This window comes from Pristis pectinata, chromosome 14 (assembly GCF_009764475.1).
Source record: "Pristis pectinata isolate sPriPec2 chromosome 14, sPriPec2.1.pri, whole genome shotgun sequence".
In the NCBI taxonomy this organism is placed as follows: Eukaryota; Metazoa; Chordata; class Chondrichthyes; order Rhinopristiformes; family Pristidae; genus Pristis; species Pristis pectinata.
The window spans coordinates 33736098-33755034 of NC_067418.1; the positions used below are offsets into that span (position 1 = coordinate 33736098).

At 41.1% G+C, this 18937-nt stretch overlaps 1 protein-coding gene across 2 annotated transcripts in view; it reads right to left on the reverse strand.

Annotated features, from left to right (window-relative positions):
• The window catches only part of eps8l2 (EPS8 like 2), a 124424-nt gene that overhangs the window by 95594 nt on the left and 9893 nt on the right, over window positions 1–18937 (reverse strand). The window contains exon 1 of one of the 2 annotated variants that reach the window (XM_052028924.1): window positions 2924–3052. The exons of the other annotated variant lie outside the window; for it this stretch is intronic. The gene's annotated coding sequence lies outside the window, so the exon portion shown is untranslated. Of the gene's footprint in view, window positions 1–2923; window positions 3053–18937 lie in introns of those variants that run through there. 2 annotated transcript variants of the gene reach the window in all.

Consider the following 18937-nt stretch of genomic DNA (forward strand, 5'->3'; position numbering starts at 1 on the left):
AAGGAACTTAATTACATGAGTTAAATTGGTAAATTGGTTCATTATTCACATATACGAAGGTACAGTGAAAAATTTTGTTTTGCATGTCTTCCACACAGATCACTTCATTACAGCAATGCATTGAGGTAGTACAAGGGAAAACAATAACAGAATGCAGAATAAAGTATCACAGTCACAAAGAAATTTGCAGTGCAGGCAGGTGCAAGGCCATAATGAGGTAGACTGAGAGGTCAAGAGTCCATTTTACCAGACTAGAGGGCTGTTCAATAGTTTTATAATAGCGAGATAGAAGCCGTCCTTGAGCCTGGTGGTGCGTGCTTTCCAGGCTTTTGTATCTTCTGCCTGATGGGAGGGGGGAGAAGAGAGAATGTCCGAGGTGGGTGGAGTCTTTGATTATGTTGGCTGCTTTACCAATGTAGCGAGAAGTGTAGACAGAGTCCATGGAGGGGAGGTTGGTTTCCATGATGTGCTGAACTGTGTCCACAACTTTCTGCAGTTTATTGTCCAAAATAATGAGAAAACTGCAATGTGGCTGGGAAGTTCTTTGTATCTTTTATACTTTCTTACCCTGGTGATTAATGTTTTATTTTCTGTGTGCTTGTCCATGCCTGGGTGGTGTTGTAGGCAAAGAATGCAATACAAATCACTGTATTTGAGGCCTCTGTAGCTGTTGGCATTGGAAGGAATACAGTGGCTAACAGACACATAAAATAGTATTAAAGTTTTAATTAAATTTCTTTTTTGTTGTTTTTAATTGACCTTCCACAATGATACCACTGTGTTTATAGCAAGATTGAGAAATCTCTGTTGAAGCATTAAATCACTTCTAAAATATTTAAGAGTGCAGTTTCTGTATTGACTAAATGAATAACTTGATCTGTAAATGTGGCTGAGCTGGTTAAGGAATACACTTTCATAATATTCTTCACTTGTTAATCATCACTAAACATGAGAGAGAATATCCACCTGTCTGTGAAATGTAGGGGAACCAGTTTTTCAAGGGAGATACATACATCTTTAGAGAAATATTTTCTATTCATGCCAACATTTTTGTTAATATTATCAAAAAGTGGAGTTTGAATCCTTCCAAGTTTTGCTTGCGTTTTCAAAACTTCCTTTGAATTAGTCTAATTGAAACATTGATGAAATATGCTAGACTTTCCTATGTTGTGGAACCAGTCCCACTTTACATCTATTCATGACCGGTGTGCGCAGATGTTTCTACCTCATGACCTATGACTTCCATTTTAACCTTCTGATTATCCCTGACAATTTACCAAGATCGTCAACATTGCAGATACTTCATCCAAAGCCTCAAACTCAATGAGGCAAAGAAATAAAAATATTTTAAATGACTATTCCCCACAAAGGTAGAGATTATGTCACTGAAGACATTTTAATTGTCAGAAAGTTGTAGGAAGTGTGCACCCATATGTGCTCCACTGCAAGTGTTAATTAATACCATGAAGTATTAACTATAGACTTGTATTCCTTGCAGTTTAAATTAATGAAGAGTAATCTTATTGAAATATACGAAGATCCTAATGATCCATGAAAAGGTAGATGATGAGATGTTTCCACTAATGGGAGAGTTGCAAACAAGGAGACATAGTTATAAGATAAGGAGGCAGTCATTTATAACTAAAATGTATAGGAATATCTTCTTGCAGAGGTTAATGAATCTTGGGAGTTCTCTGCCTCAGAGGGTTCTGGAAGTTAGATCACTAAAGATATTTAAAGACAAAAGTAGATAAATTTTTGAAAAATCCAGGAATTAGGGGCTACAAGTACCTGCACAGAAGAGTCATCAAGGCCTGAGGCAGAACAGCCACGATCATATTGAATGGCAAGAAAGACTTGAGGGGCCAGGTGGCCTATTCCTGCTCCTATTTTCTTGTGTACTTGAAGTTTACATGGTAGTATTGCAAACCTTTAGAACTGACAAGACAATCATTTTGAGATCTATACTTTCCACTGCATAGCAGCTAGCCAAGGGCCACAGCACGAGATAGAAGCAAATGGCACAACCAATGCTGTCTTCCACCAGGAGGCCATGCAAGTAGATAGACTGGTAAAGAAGGCATATGGCATACTTGGCTTCATTGGTTGGGGCATTGAGTGTAAGAGTAAGGAAATCATGTTGCAGCTATATAAAACTTTGGTTAGGGGTCACCCCATTACAGGAAGGTTGTGGAGGCTGTGGAAATGCTGTAGAAGAGGTTTACATGCATGATGCCCAAGGAGAGGTTGGATTAACTACCCTTTGTGTGAAAAATTCACCCCTTGTATCCCCCTCAAGCACGTTCTCAAAGAACAAGGAAATTCTGAAATAAAAATCAGATATTTTAAGACAATTGTTGCAGACAGGCAGTTAACTGAAAAATTTTGTCCACTGATAGTGAAAACATACAGCAAACCTATCAGCCCTGTCAGATATTTCAGGAATGCAAAGCAGCCCAAGATGATAATACAACCTTCAAGGTGAATTGTGAGTGATTTAATCTGAACCACACAGCATAAAGAGATCGCTAAAACTGATCATTAATGTAGTAAAGGGCCACTCATGCAGAAGCAATATTTCACAGTAATTGAGGACTGTGAAAGGGAAACTGCCTGAGGAGATGCTTGCCTGGGGAGTCCAACACTGGGAACACACACCTAAGTAAAATATTGTTATACTCTTAGGCTCTTCCTAAGGATTTACAATCCCAGCTGCAATCCCAGCAAATCCCCAGCACCCCAAAAGCCCAATTGCTGGCCTGAGCCTCTAAAAAACTCACCTCAGGAGTTATATCCATGCCCCACAATGTACCCTACTATACAACAGTGCCTGGTCTGAACCTCTTCTACATCCCTCTTCTATAACTTCTCCATCTCATTAGTCCACCCTCACCCATGTAGTGTATGAGGCACCATCACATACCTGTGTGGCAACACACCAGCCAATATTTCCCATGATCCTTGTGCTGCCCTCAAGGGTAGAAAAGTTAGAGGGAAGTTCCCCCGAATATCACTGGCAGCTGTGGGGCACAATGTGTCTGCAGGTGTTGTCGCAACTCATTCTCTGCTGATTACTAATCTACTGAAAAGGATTCGCTTTGCTTAGTGGCTGCTGAAAGTCTGCAGGTGGAGTCAGGGATATAATTGTGGGTGTGGGTAATCAGGCTCTGTTGATTATTTATCTCTCTACCAAGTTTCTTTCACTACTTCAAAGCACATAGATTTACATTGTAACTTTCATAAAGTACTTCACAGCTTCTGGCCTCACGATCAATTGTGACTGCCACACACTTCGCCTTACCCTTAAGTTTAACTTGTGCTCTATCATAGGATTTCAATTTACACATGAGTGCTTTAGAAATTCATCCCCAGATTGTGTGTGTGTGTGTGGGGGGGGGGTAAGCGCTCTCTTTAGTTGTTTCAACATGACATACTCTTGCTTTGAAATTCATTCCATTGAACTTTTACAACAGGTTATGATGGGTTTACATGCCAATACTGCATTTAGTACCAGTAGCTTGTGTGAAATTCTGCATTTTATGAATTCCTTTTGTATTCTCCATCTCTTTTCCCCTCGTAGTCTGTTCAAGTGCGTTAAGACTTCAGGCTAGTTAGTTATTTAATGAACTTATAGGCAATCATCTTTTAAAATTCTTTTAAGGGATCTTGGGTCCAAGTCCATAGCTCACTGAAAGTGGCCACACAAGTAGATAGGGTGGTAAAGGAGGCATATGCCATGCTGCCTTCATTGATTGGGGCATTGAGTATACGAGTAAGGAAGTCATGTTGCAGTTATACAAAACTTTGGTTAGATAGCACTTGGAGTATTGTGTGCAATTCTGGTCATCCCATTACAGAAAGGATGTGGAGTCTTTAGAAAAGGTTCAGGAGAGGTTTACCAGGACACTGCCTGGATTAGAGGGTATGAGCTATAAATAGAAGTTGGACAAACTTGGGTTGTTTTCTCTGAAGCATCAGAGGCTGAAGGGAGACCTGATAGAAGTTTATAAAATTATGAGAGACATAGATAGCACAGACAGTCAGGATCTTTTTCCCAGGGTAGAAATGTCAAATATAAGAGCTCATGTATTTCAGGTGAGAGGGGGAAAGTTTAAAGTAGATGTGCAGGGCAAGTTATTTTTTTACATATACACAGAGTGGTCGGTGCCTAAAATGGGCTGCTGGGGTAGTGGTGGAAGCAGATATAATAGTGATGTTTAAGAGGCTGTTAGACACATGAATATACAGGGAATAAGGGATATGGACTATGTACAGGCAGAAGAGATTAAAAATAATATGTACAGGCAGAAGAGAATAAAAATAATATTTATATGCATTATTTTGTTTTTAAGAGGTGGTTTAGAAGAGGATGTAGATCATCATAGAATTGTGCTCAAGCAGGTGTTTGTAGTTGAAGTGATGTGTACAAAATTGGTAGCATGTTTACTCTACATTTCTATTTGGAGTTGGATCAATGAATTAATGATTAAGCAAGCTATTGGACAAAGATTACCAGATTTTCTGTTTACATATTTAAGTAAATAATGACTAATTCACCAGGACTGACATTGCTTAAGAAATGCAAGTATTAATCATGATACAGCTTGCAAGAGCAGTCACACTCTTCACATGCTCTCCAGAAGAGTATCAGAATCAGATACATTATCACTGACTTACGTGTCATGGAATTTGCTGTCTTGTAGCAGCAGTACAGTGCAAGACATTAAATTACTATAAATCACGGAAGAAAGAAAGACAGAAGGAAAGACAGAAAGAAAGACAGAAATGAATGAATGATGAAGTAGTGTTCATGGACCGTTCAGAAACCTGATGGAGGAGGGGAAGAAGCTCCAGGCCTCCCTTCTACAAGTATGAGATGATTAGATGATGCAAAAGACTGTTTTTAGATTTGACTCCAGCTCAAAGTGGATGAGCTGGAAATGCCAGTCCAATTTAACATCAATCACCTCTTTTTGAATTGTTTCAGCTTTTACAATTTTCCTCCCAGCATTCTTGAAGATTTTGACTTCAACCAGCAGTTACAGTTTCAGGGGTAATTAGGTATTTTCCTCCAACAGCCGTGTTTTTTCTGTTTACGTGTTGATAGGTCATCTGGAATCATAGAACTATAGAATGGTTGCAGCACACAAGAGGCCATTTGTCCCATCACATCTGTGCTGACTCCCAACCAGAGGAACTCTTTCCACCCATCGGTCATTTCTATGTAACCTCATTTACTTTTCCTCCGCCATATATGGCTCCAGTACTTCCTTGAGAGCCAGAATGGAACCAGCCTTCACCATATCTGCAGGCAATGCATTCCAGGTTCTAACTACATGCAGTGTAGAAAAGATAGTTTTTTTTCCCTCATGTCACTCTTAATTCTCTTCCCTTCCTTTTGTACCTGTGACCCCTGCTCCTCAACCCCTCCAGCAAAGGGAATGACCTCCCAGTACCCAACCTGCCCAAAGTCTCAATATGTACTTCTATCAAATCTCCCCTTAGCCTTCTCTTTGCCAATGAAAACAGTCGCAACCTCTCTAATCTATCCTTGTAAATGTAGTCCCACATGTCAGGAAACATTCTTGTAAATCTTTCCATGACCTTCTTAAATGGTTTCACATTCTCTCTATAACGTGATGGCTGAAGGATGACAGCAGGTGGCATTAATTTATTGTGCCTCCACCACAAAGGACCTGATGACAGTTCCCTTCCCTTCACAGATGCTGCTCAAGCCACTGAATTCCTCCAGCAGTTTATTTTTTGCTCCTCCAGTTCAAAGTTTATTGTTCCCTTTTAGGTTAGTGCTATTATAAATCTATTTCACTTCCTTTAAAATTCCCAACCTTGAACTTTAAGCCTGCTTGCAGATCATTCAAGGAAAAGCTAAATTTGAAGCAATTCTTGGGATAATTCTCTCTCTAAATCAGCATAAAATATAATTTAAATATTTAACATATTGATTTCTCTGAGATGCCAGGCATTGCACAAGATTTCTAAAGAAAGCAGGTGCCCAGTTAAAGAGACACGAAATCTATAAACCATCCACCTAGAAACGGCCACCTCACCTGAACAGAACAATAAAATATTTGTCATGTGGAGAATATTGGACATAAACTGTTAATAAATAACATTTCACCTTATGAGCTCTTACATGACTGAATTATGATAAAGCAGTTTATGAATAAAGTATGTTTAAATAAATTAGGTAATTTTGTTTTCCCTCATTTATTAGTAATCAGTTATAAATTGGGAGATATTTCTTCTTGAGTAGTTTTTATGAAAATTGACTCCTCCTGTCATTAACTGCTCTATTTTTTTTAAGAGGGAAACACATCATGTTTTCAATTCAGACCGAGAGCACCAGAAACTTGGAGTCTTGCAGGGTAGGCAATGTTTAGAAATGACTGAAAAGAATGGTGGAAATGGAGAGAGAACAATGTGTCACTGTGGTCCACGTAGGAGCCAATGCGATAGGAATGAAAAGACTGACATCTCACAAAAGGAATAAAGGTGAGAACAAAATAACCTTAGGAGGAGGACTTAAAGAGTGGTATCCTCCAGGTACAGGTTAAAGAAGAATTGGAACTCAACACTAAGTTAAAGGGACATTGGCTGGAGGTCAGATGTGTCCAGGGGTGGAGCACAAATGTCAGAGCTGAGGGGCTGGACACATCTTGCATCCCACCCTCCAGCCTTAGACCAGAAGAGAGAGGTACAATCCTATTCATTACACAGGAAACACAACCCATTCATTACAATGGGGTTCAGCCCTCATTGAAAAGTTAAGTACAGGTAAATGGTTTATTTTTCTTTGTTTTACTTTATCTGTATTTTTAATTAATTTTTATATTTTGAGTTGTTATTAAGTAAATTAATTTTTCTTTATTTCGTAAATTTTTGACAGGGGCAAGCTGACAAAAAGCCATCAGGGTAGTCTTGAGGTAGGGCCTCAGGACCTGCCACTTCAGGCCCAGTTGTCACTCATGGGCTCCTCCTTGCAGGATTGTTGTGACAGCCACAAGCAGCGAGGCTGTGTGAAAAACACCAAAGGATTACTATAGGCTGCAACCAGGTCGAGTATGAACTGGTCCCCCATGATCGTTCAATAATTTGCTTGATCAGTTTACTACATGACCTATAAGCTTTTCCCCTTAACAGCAGTTAGTTTGCCTTTCACTCACATACCGTGGTTGCACAAAAAAAAGTGAACAGATTTTTCCATAAGCAAATTAAAAATAAATGCAATGTCTTCCCTTTCTTTTACTTGATGTGATTTTCAGAGCAAAACAATAAGGATTAGAAAATGCTGGGGATATTTAGCAGGTCAGGCAGCGCTGTGGAGAGAGAAATAGAATCAAAGTTACAGCAGATCATTGACCTGAAACATGGACAGTTTCTTTCTCCACAGAGGCTGTCTGACCTGTTGAGTATTCCTGGCACTTTCTGCCTTTACCACTCATTACCCTACTTTGCTGACAAATTTGCTTAACATTGTTTGCCCCTCAATCAAAAATCCAAATAATATAACAGCTCCTTTTTCAAGCCTGTTGCAACACCATTGTTAGGCAACACCTCCACAATCCTTTCCCTCCCCTCTCACTGCATCTCCTCTCCACACCCAGGTGCCCTATTCCCATTTCACTTATTTCTGAATGCTCGGTAACCAGGAATATTATGAACTCATTGTCCGGCTTGCTGCACCATGTCTCTGTTTTGGCAACCGTACCATAACTCCATGCATTGATTTGTGTTCTTGCTCATCAACCCTACCAGTACACGAAATCCTCATCTGGAATGGGTGGCACAGAATTACTGCAGATAACAAAAATGCAGATGCCAATAATGCCGTCCTTTGTAGCGACTACACTCCCCAAATAAACAAATATTCCCTATAATGTTCTAAAAGCATTACATGTATTAATAAACCCATTAGACATTTTACTTCTTAAAATGAAATAACATTAGCTAACAAACTACTTCCACTGAATGTATTGATACTATCAAGCAGTAATCAGATTGAAATCACAAGGTGCAACTGTGTAGACAAAGACCACTCTCCATTAGAACAGGGCACAGCAGGGAACCATTTGACAGGAGCTCTGGAAACTGATCACAAGAGATTCTGCAGATGCTGGAATCTGGAGCAATGCACACAAAATGCTGGAGGAACTCAGCCAGTCAGGCAGCATCTATGGAGGGGAATAAACAGTTGACGTTTCCGGTCAAGATCCTTCATCAGGACTGGAAAGGAAGAGGGCAGAAGCCAGAATGAAAGGGGAGGGGGAGGAGCACAGGCTGGCAGGTGATATGCGAGTCCAGGAGAGAGGGGGAAGATAGGTGGCTGGGGGATGGGTAGGCCAACTTCCTTCCTCCTATTCCCCACCTCCTTCCCTTTATAACATGGTCTATTGTCCTCTCCTATCGGATTCCTTCTTCTTCAGCCCTCTCAGCTTTTTACATCATTCCCTTCAACGGCCCCTCCCTCACCCACTTATCTTCCCCCTCTCATCTGGACTCAACTATCACCTGTCAGCTTGTGCTACCCCCCCCCCCAACCCACCTTTTTATTCTAGCTTCTGCCGTCTTTCTTTCCAGTCCTGAAGGGTCTCGACCCAGATCTTAACTGTTTATTTCCCTCCATAGATGCCGCCGGACCTGCTAAATTGTGTATTGCACTCTGGAAACTGATCACCATAATTATACAGACGATTGGTTCCTCAGTGTGTATAACCTTATTTGTTCGAAAATATTTGAATTGGGCCCTAGGCCAACCTCAGATTTGTGGACAGTGTATCAGTAGATATTAAGGAATGAGTGTGACACCACAGACATTGAGGCTCATGCACGTTAACACTTCGTTCAATACTTTTGCTATTTTCCCCCAAACAGGTACCTGAATTTTACTTGGACATCTCTAACTTTACTCAAGTTTATGATTTATCTTTTTTGCCTCTTTTAAAGTGATCCACTCCCACTGGCAAATTAATTTAAACCCTGCCTTATCCTCTCAGTGAGAATATTATTTATGGCTTTGTTCAACTACCATCTGTCCAACTTGTACAGATGCATCACCTCACAGGAACAAGACCCAGTGCCCTCAGAATCCAAAGCCCTCCCATTGTACCACTTCCCTTGCCACACATTTCCCTGCCTTTTGCTTCTGTATTCACAAGGAATTGGTACAAATACTCTCCATAACGCTTGTTTAAAATTAACTGCCTGTGTGGATAAATTAATCCATTACCTTCACTTCCTAATAAATATATTGTTGGTTCAAACAACATAATGGTACAGAAAGTACTTTATTTGACATTTAGTCATGATAAATAAGTAGCTTGCAGTGAAACATGATTTAATATACAGGTCAGCTGGAAAAGTGCACGCAGAGGGTTAAAAATTAGGCTTGAGAACCCACTGCACTATCCAATAACCATATACAATTTACAACAGTGTCAATCCAGAAGTTCAATGGTTCAGTCACGTTCTGCTGACACAATCTGGATTCCTGCCCATTTTGTTACAAATCAACAATGAACAGAGTAAGTCTTGAATCCACCAGTATAATCTAACTGCAGGCAGATTTATATCAAGAAGATACATATTTTGTTTCCTGTTAAAATGATTTTTAATTGGCATAGGGCTATCACAGGGTAAACTGCATTTCCAGTGATAGCCTGCCTCCAGTTGAAGTGTCCTTGCCTGCCTCCATTCCTGCAGGATTTAATCAGGAGACTGCTTAAATAGTTCATGCTGCTAGTGGATTGGAAGAGTTGTTACCAGAAGACCATAAAACATAGGAGCAGAATTTGGCCATTCGGCCCATCGAGTCTACTCCACCATTCCTGCTTTCTCCCTGTAACCTTCGATGCCCTTATTAATCAAGAACCTATCAACCTTCACTTTAACTATACCCAATGACTTGGCCTTCATAACTTCTGTGGCAATGAATTCCACAAATTCACCATCCTCTGGCTGAAGAAATTGCTCCTCATCACTGTTCAAGTCCTTCTATTCTGAGGCTGTGTTCTCTGGTCCTAGACCGTCCCACTACTGGAAATATCCTCTCCAGGTCCACCCTATCCCGGCCTTTCAATATTTGGTGGATTTCAATGAAATCTCCCCTCATCCTTCTAAACTCCTGCAAGTACAGGCCCAGAGCCATCAAACGCTCCTCATACATTAACTCTTTCTGGATCATTCTCATAAACCTCCTCTGGACCCTTTCCAATGCCAGCACATCCCTCCTTAAACATGAGGCCCAAAACTGCTCACAATACTCACAAAATGTGGTCTGGCCAATGCCTTATAAAGCCTCAGCATTACATCCTTGCTTTTATATTCTAATCCTCTCGAAATGAATGCAAACATTGCATTTGACTTCCTTACTACGACTCAACCTGCAAGTTAACTTTTAGGGAATCCTGCACTAGAACTCTCAAGTCCCTTTGCACCTCTGATTTTTGAATTTGCTCCCCATTTAGAAAATAGTCTATGTCTTTATTCCTTCTACCAAAGTGCATGACTGTACACTTATGTTGTATTCCATCTGCCACTTCTTTGCCCATTCTCCCAACCGGTCCAAGTCCTTCTGCAGACTCCCTGTTTCCTCAACACTACCTGCCCCTCCACCTACCTTTGTAACATTTGCAAACTTGGCCACAAAGCCCTCAATTCCGTCATCCAGATCATTAACATATAACATGAAAAATAGCAGATCCAACACCGACCCCTACAGAGCACCACTAGTCACCGGCAGCCAACCAGAAAAGGCCCCCTTTATTCCCACTCTTTGCCTTATGCCAGTCAGCCAATCTTATATCCATGCTAGTACCTTACCTGTAATACCATGAGCTCCTATCTTGTTTAGCAGCCTCATGTGCGGCACCTTGTCAAAGGCCTTCTGAAAATCCAAGTAAACAACATCCATTCACTCTCCTTGGTCTATCCTGCCTGTTACTTCCTCAAAGAATTCCAACAGATTTGCCAGGCAACATCTCGCCTTCAGGAAACCATGCTGACGTTGGCCTATTTTATCATGTGCTTCCAAGTACCTCGAAACCTCATCCTTAATAATGGACTCTAACATCTTACCAACCATTGAAGTCAGGCTAACTGGCCTACAATTTCCTCTCTTTTGCCTCCCTCCCTTCTTAGGGTGACATTTGCGATTTTCCAGTTCTCCGGAACCATTCCTGAATCTATTGATTCTTGTCTCCGCAGTGTCCTCAGCTACCTCTTTCAAAACCCTGGGGTGTAGTCCAACCAGTCCAGGTGACTTATCTACCTTCAGACTTTTCAGCTTCCCAAGCACCTTCTCCTTAGTAATAGTGATTACACTCACTTCTGTCCCCTGACTCTCTTGAATTTCTAGCATGTTGCCAGTGTCTTCCACAGTAAAGACTGACGCAAAATACTTATTCATGGCTGATTTATTTTTCCCTCTCAACCCCATTCTCTTGCCTTCTCCCCGTAACCTTTGATGCCCTCACTAATCAAGAACCTATCAACCTCCACTTTAAATATACCAAATGACTTGGCCTCCACAGCCGTCTGTGGCAATGAATTCCACAAATTCACCACCCTCTGGCTAAAGAAATTCTTCCTCATTTGTTCTAAAGGGACGTCCTTCTATTCTGAGGCTGTGACCTCTGGTCCTAGACTCTCCCACTAGAGTCTCAATTAGAGTTACATATAGGATGGACTGCCATCCTGGGTTAAATTTGGGCATATTGCTATAATATGGTGAAAAGCAGCATTAACTTAACCTGGCAGAGTTTATTAATATCAAATGTTAATTGTCATGTTTTAAGAATGTACGTGCATCAAAATATGTCAAAATTTCTGGAAATCAACAAAAAACCTGATAATCAGCAAAAATTCAAGAGCGTGAACTGAAATTCACTAAAGGGGAGTGAGTGAAGTTGACATTACACTGGGAGGTTAATATTAATGTTCTGTACCAATGTGTCTGCATGGGAAGTGTCTCCATTGTTTCAAAGTGGAACGTGAATGATAGAAATCTGTAGGAAACTATTGTCTGAGATTCAGGGTGAGATCCAAGATCCAGAAAGTGCCCAGAATGAAGCTGGGATACAATACTTTACAAAAGAAGTTAAAAACTGACAAATTCTAGCCAAAAATTACTGGTCATTGTAAGTGTTGACAAAGTGATAATTATTACTGTCAAAATCAGAACTGGTTTACGCCAGAAGTATTGATGTCATTCACCATGGCAGCTTCCATTTACACGTGACTGGAGAATACTTAAGCCTTACATAAATCTGTTGAACTGGTGATGTGTGGGGAGTCTGCTCCTTTTTATTCCTTTCCTGTTGATGCATGGTTTTTCACTACTCCCTCGCCATGTGAACGTATAGGCTGGCGAGTGATTAAATCTAGAGAGAAGTCTGACTGTCCAGAATTGGAGGATATAGATATCTTGAAGAGTTTGCAAAAGAGAATGAGAATTTTAAAACTGAGGTGTTGCTCAGCTGGAAGCCAGTGAACAAAAGGGTGATGGGTGACTGGAATCTGATACAAGATAAGACACTGGCTATGGCATTGGCTAAAAAGTAGGGGGGGGGGGGGCGGGTGGAGACTGCAGGCCAGTGTGAATAGGTTATTTTAAATGAAACATTTGTATTGAATCCAAATATATCCAACCATTAACCTCCACTAGCAGTGTCCTTTTAATCACTCTTAGGGTGTGATGAATGCTCTGAACAAATTGTCCTTTTTGTTGTGAAGACCAAAAAGGTATTGGGAGTAGATTTTAGTACACAAAAATGAGTGGATTGCAAGTGGTGGTTTGGGGGTAATGGGAGAGTAGGGGCATGATTTTTTTTAAAGATATTGGACCCTGATCCCCACCCTGTCTCCAAATAATCACCTTCTGGATTTAGGGTTGACAAGACAAACCCAAGCCATTCCTTTTTAATCAACACAAGCTTTGGCTATGTCATCAACTGCTGAGGCCAAATGTTCTGGAATTCCATCCAAAAGCCGTTCCATCTCTTTTTCCTCCTTAGGGATGCTTCACAAAGCCTTTCTGCCCTAATGTGCCCTTTCATGCCTCAGTGTCAAAGTTTGTTTGATAATACTCCTCTGAAGTGCCTTGGGGTGTTTTTAGGTTGAATACAAGTGGTTATTCCTGTATTTCTACATTTTCAAAAGACAGCCATGAAGGCAGGTGACCTGGAATTTGGGCTAGTTGATAGAATTCTATCTACATTTGCATGCGGCTGTTACTAATGGAGAGTGGTGTACTGGTGGAGGAGGGGGTGGTGAAAACAGTTTCAGCTCATCCTAAGACTAAACGGTATTACTGCCAGACTGCTTCTAAACCACCACCAACCAAACCACCCCACATCCCCCACCCCCCCAACACACATACATGATCACTAATGGATCTACTGGTTTTAGATACGACCAAACCAACAGGAGTTAAGGACAATAATAACAGTTTAACATAACAAAATAGTCAGAACTATATTATTTTTAATATACAAGAAACTAGGTAAAACCAACTTCAATGAAATATTACATTGCTACTTTAGTGATGAATAATTTTGGCAATTAAACGTTCAGACATTGGGTAGTCTCTTGAGTCTGCTCTACCTTCATTTAGATCATTGATGACCTGCGTCATAATTCCTTAACTAAATGATCCAGAGACCTGGGTCCTGAAAGCATTCATTGCTCAAGCAATTGTCTTCTGAAGGCAATGTAGATCACATGACAATGGGTATAAAATCAATAAATTAAACAAACTGAAGATGGCTGCTTGTTTCCTGGGCACAATTTCAGTATTCCAAGGTATCAGGGGAGTTGGATGTCTGCTGGAGCATGCAGCACCGGGGTTCATCCAGACTAGCATAAAATCAGAAAAGTGTTCAGAGTTATAACCACCCACCAACATTAACAGGTTTGACTGTTCTGAAATAACTTCCTACCATCATGTTATGATTAAAGCAGTAAAGCTGAGAGAGATCTTATTTCCTGTTGTTTGTTTGTACCTTTGATTCTATGCATTGCTATAACCCTTTCACCATCCTCTACTGGTCACTAGTCATAGCGCCGAAGCATTATATAGCATGGAAACAGGCTGCTCAGCCAACCGAGTCCACAGCAAACACAAGAACCCAATCACACCAGTTCTACACTAATCCCATTTTACTTTTCCCACATTGTTATCAACTCCCCTCAGATTCACCCACTCACCTAGATCCCAAGGACAACTTACAATAGCCAATTAACCTACCAACCCACACAGCTTTGGGATGTGGAAGGAAACGTGCATCGGGAGGAAACCCACATGGTCACAGGAGAACTTGCAAACTCCACACACGCTCTGTTGTGCTCTGATGCAAAACCCTTCACAGGAGTGCTCATGCATGAGATCCACTCCTTATATTTATTTGAGCACATAAGAGGATATAATTGAATGGAATACTTTTAAAGAGGAATTTTTGGGTCATTCATGGTTATGAGGGGAACTGACAGCAAACACGTCATACGCTATCTGCTGGAGCCATCTAATGTAAAAACAACTGAATATCATAAGCACATTGTTCAAAACAGTACAGTTGGAAAAATCACACTGTAATATTATCTGGAAGTCTTCGATGACAGTTTTAAACTGCATAAGATGCTATCCTCATTGTTTATGACATCATTTGAGCTCAATTATTTCCACAACCCGGAACCACACCCTGCAGTCTGCTATTGTTTAATTGAAAAACGTTACCATAGTAACACGTGGTCAAAATCTAATGCTTTGAATTGTACTTCTGTCTTACAACACTTCAAACTAATTCTTCATCCATGTACAAATATTAACTGCTGTTATAACTAAAGTAATAAAGCCACCACAATAGCTTCTTTCTGTTGTGCAGATGATATCAAAAGCCTAATTCACCTGCCATTGACTGAACTTAAAAGCTAAGTGGATGTGTTGTTTCATCAGCAGAAAAGACATAAGTAGATACCATATGGGCAGCATGATAGCATAGTGGTTAGCGTAATGTTATTACAGCGCCAGCGACCTGGGTTCGATTCCGGCCACTGTCTATAAGGAGTTTGTACATTCTCCCTGTGACTGTGTGGGTTTCCTCCAGGTGCTCCAGTTTTATCCCACATTCCAAAGACGTACGGGTTAGGAAGTTGTGGACATGCTATGTTGGTGCCGGAAGAGTGGTGACACTTGTGGGCTGCCCCCAGAACACTCTACGCAGAGATGCATTTCACTGTGTGTTTTGATGTACATGTGACTAATAAAGAAACCTTATCTAGCTCAATAATGAAAACAGAACATGCTGGAAACAATCAGCAGGTCAGGCAGAATTGGGAGAAAGAGAAACAATTAACTTTACAGAAACATTGATTGTTTCTTCAACCACAGATGCTGCGTAACTTGATGGTTTTTTCCCCAGCATTTTGTTTTTGTCTTAGATTTCAATCACCTGCAGATGTTTTGATTTTTAGTTAATATTTAAGGTCCGGGAACAATTTGGCTCAGTGTTTCTCAACAACTGGTGCTGGTTCACAGCACTGCCTACCAGTGTATGTGAAGTTAGATAAAAATTACATATATAATCTTACTAAGGAAAGAAAGGAATGACTAGAAAACTAAATTGCATCTATTTTAATGCAAGGAGCACAGTAGTATAGTAGTTAGCATAACGCTATTACAGCACCAGTGACCCAGGTTCAATTCCGGCCATTGTCTATAAGGAGTTTGTACGTTCTCCCCATGTCTGCGTGGATTTCCTCTGGGTGCTCCAGTTTCCTCCCACATTCCAAAAGATGTATTGGTTAGGAAGTTGTGGGCATATTATGTTGGCCACGGAAGCGTGGCGATACTTGTGGGCTGCCCCCAGAACACTCTACACAAAAGATGTATTTCACTGTGTGTTTTGATGTACATGTGACTAATAAAGATATCTTATAAACGAGTAGAGTCGATGAACTCAAAGCTTTAATTAACACAGGAGTCTATATCGTTGCTATCACTGAGACATAATTGAAAGATGGACAGGAGTGGCAACCAAATATTCCACAGTATAAAATTTTCAAGTGAAATGGAGGGGGGAGTAAGAGGTATTGCACTGTTAATCGAGGATCGCATTACTTTAGTACTAAGGGAGGATATTCTAGAAGGATCCTTAAATGAGGCCATATGGATAGAGATTGGAAACAAAAAGGGTGTCGTCATTTTGCTGGGGGTGTATTACAGACCTCCCAACAGTCAACAGGAGAAAGAGAAAGATATGTAGAGAGATATTATAGAGAGATGCAAAAAAAGTTATTGTACTGTTGGATCTCCAGTTCCCAAATATTAACTGGGATTGCCTTAACTCAAAGGGGGTGGAAATTTTGAGGTGCGTCCAGCAGAGATTTTGGACGCAGTATGTAGATACATCAACAAGGGAAGGAGCATTACTGGACCTTATCTACGGGAATGTGGCTGGTCAAGTGGAGGGAGTGTCAGTGTGGGATCATTTTGTGGATAGTGACCATAACTCCATACATCTTAAAGTGGTTATGGAAAAGTATAGGGATGGACCAGAAATAAGGTCTTAGACTGGGAAAAGCCAATTTCATTAACATGAGGGAGGTCCTGACAAAGCACGATTGGGAGCATCTACTTGCAGGTGTCTATATTTGCATATTGGAAAGCATTCAAAGGAAAAATAGAAAGAGTTCAAGGCCAAAATGTTCCTGTAAGAGTAGAAGACAAGGATAACAAGTATAGGGAACCCTGGATGTTGAGGGATACTAGGGATTGAATAAAGAGAAGCGGAAGCATCAGGAAACTAATGATGGGAGAGGCCTGTCAAGAGTATAAAAATGTAGATATAAGATATTTATTAGTCACATGTACATCAAAACATGCAGTGAAATGCATCTTTTTGCATTACTGAGAATGTGCTGGGGGCAGCCGGCCAGTGGCTTCCGGCGCCAACATAGCATGCCCACAACTCCTAACCTGTATGTCTTTTGGAACGTGGGAGGAAACCGGAGCACCCAGAGGAAACCCACCCAGACACACTGGGAGAACGTACAAACTCCTTACAGATAGCAGAGGGAATTGAATCTGGGTTGCCGGCACTGTAATAGCATTACGCTAACCGCTACACTACCATGCCGCAAGGGATCCAGCACTGATCCCTGTGGAACACCTCTCATCGCAGGCATCGAGTCACAAAAACAACTCTCCACCATCACCCTCTGTCTCCTATTGCCAAGCCAAATTTGGATCCAGTTTGCCAACTTGCCCTGGATTCCATGGGCCCTAAGCTTTTGACCCAGGAAGGTGAACCAGGAAGCACCCTAGGAAGGTGCTTAAGAAGGAAATTAGGAAGGTTAAGAGGGGTCACATAAAATCACTGGCAGATAGGATTAAGGTACATCTGAAGGCATTGTACAAATATACCAACAAGGCAAAAGAACAACCAGGGAGAAAGTAGAACCTATTAGGGATAATGTGGACTATCTGTGCATGGAGCCAGAAGGTCTAGGAGAGATCCTAAATGAATACTTTTCATTGGCATTCACAAAGGAAACAGACATTGTATTTGGAGAATTCATTGAAGGCATAGGTGAAAGTGTGGTATAGGTCTCTATAAATAAAGTGGGTACTTGATGTCTTATCAGGCTTAAAGGAGGATAGATACCCAGGATTGGATGGGATTTATCCCAGGCTACTACTGGAGGCAAGGGAAGAAATTGCTGGGGCTCTGGCTGTCCTCCAGTCACCTGGTACATCACTGGATATGTGAGGTACCAGAGGATTAGAGAACAGCAAATGTGGTCCCCCTTTGCAAGAAAGGTAGCAGGTGAAAGCTTGGTAACAATAGACTTGTGAGCCTAACATCAGTGGTAGGGAATATAATGGAAAAATTCTGACAGAGGATAATGATCACTTGGAAAGCAAAGACTAATCAGAGACAGCAAAGATCACTTTGTCAAGGGCAGATCCTGTCTGACCAATTTTTTGATGAGATAACAAAGTGTATCGATGAGGGTAGGACAGTAGGTGTAATTTTCATGGACTTTCCTTAGGCCTTTGATAAGGCCCCACGTGGCAAACTGGTTCTAAAGCTTAGGGCCCATGGGATCCAGGGTAAGTTGGCAAACTGGATCCAAATTTGGCTTGGCAATAGGAGACAGAGGGTGATGGTAGAGAGTTGTTTTTGTGACTCGATGCCTGTGATGAGAGATGTTCCACAGGGATCAGTACTGGAACCCTTGCTGTTTGTAATATGTTAATAATATGGATGTGGAAGGCGTAATCAGTGACCTTGAGGATGACACGAAGATTGTTGATAGTGTGGAAGGTAGGCTTAGGCTGCAGAGAAATATCGATGTTTGGTGAATGGGCTGAAAAATGGCTGATGAAGTTTAATCCAAATAGATGTGAGGTGATGCATTTTGGGAGTACTCATGAGGCTAGGACATACAACATGAATTGTAGGATCTTACAAAAGGACTTTGGAGTACAAGTCCATGGACCTTCAAAGGTAGCAGTCCAGGTAGATAATGTGGTTAGGAACACCTATGGAATTATGGCCTTCATTAGTCAGGGCAGTGAATACAGAAGTAGGGAGGTTATGCTTCAACTTTATAAAACCTTGGTCAGACCTCAAATGGTGTATTACGTGCAGTTCTGATCACCATGATTTGGGAAGGATGTGATAGCACTGGAGAGAGTGTAGAGGAGCTTCACCAGGATGCTACCTGGGATGGAGCAGTTCAGTTTTAGGAAGAGAGACTGGAGGTCTGTTCTCTCTGGAGTGGAGGCGGTTAGGAGTGGACATGATTGAGGTATATAAAATTATGAGGGATATGGGATAGAGTACACTGGAGAGAACTTCTCCCCATATCAGACGCAGATAAAACTAGAGGACATAAAATGAGGGCAAGGGGAAAAGAA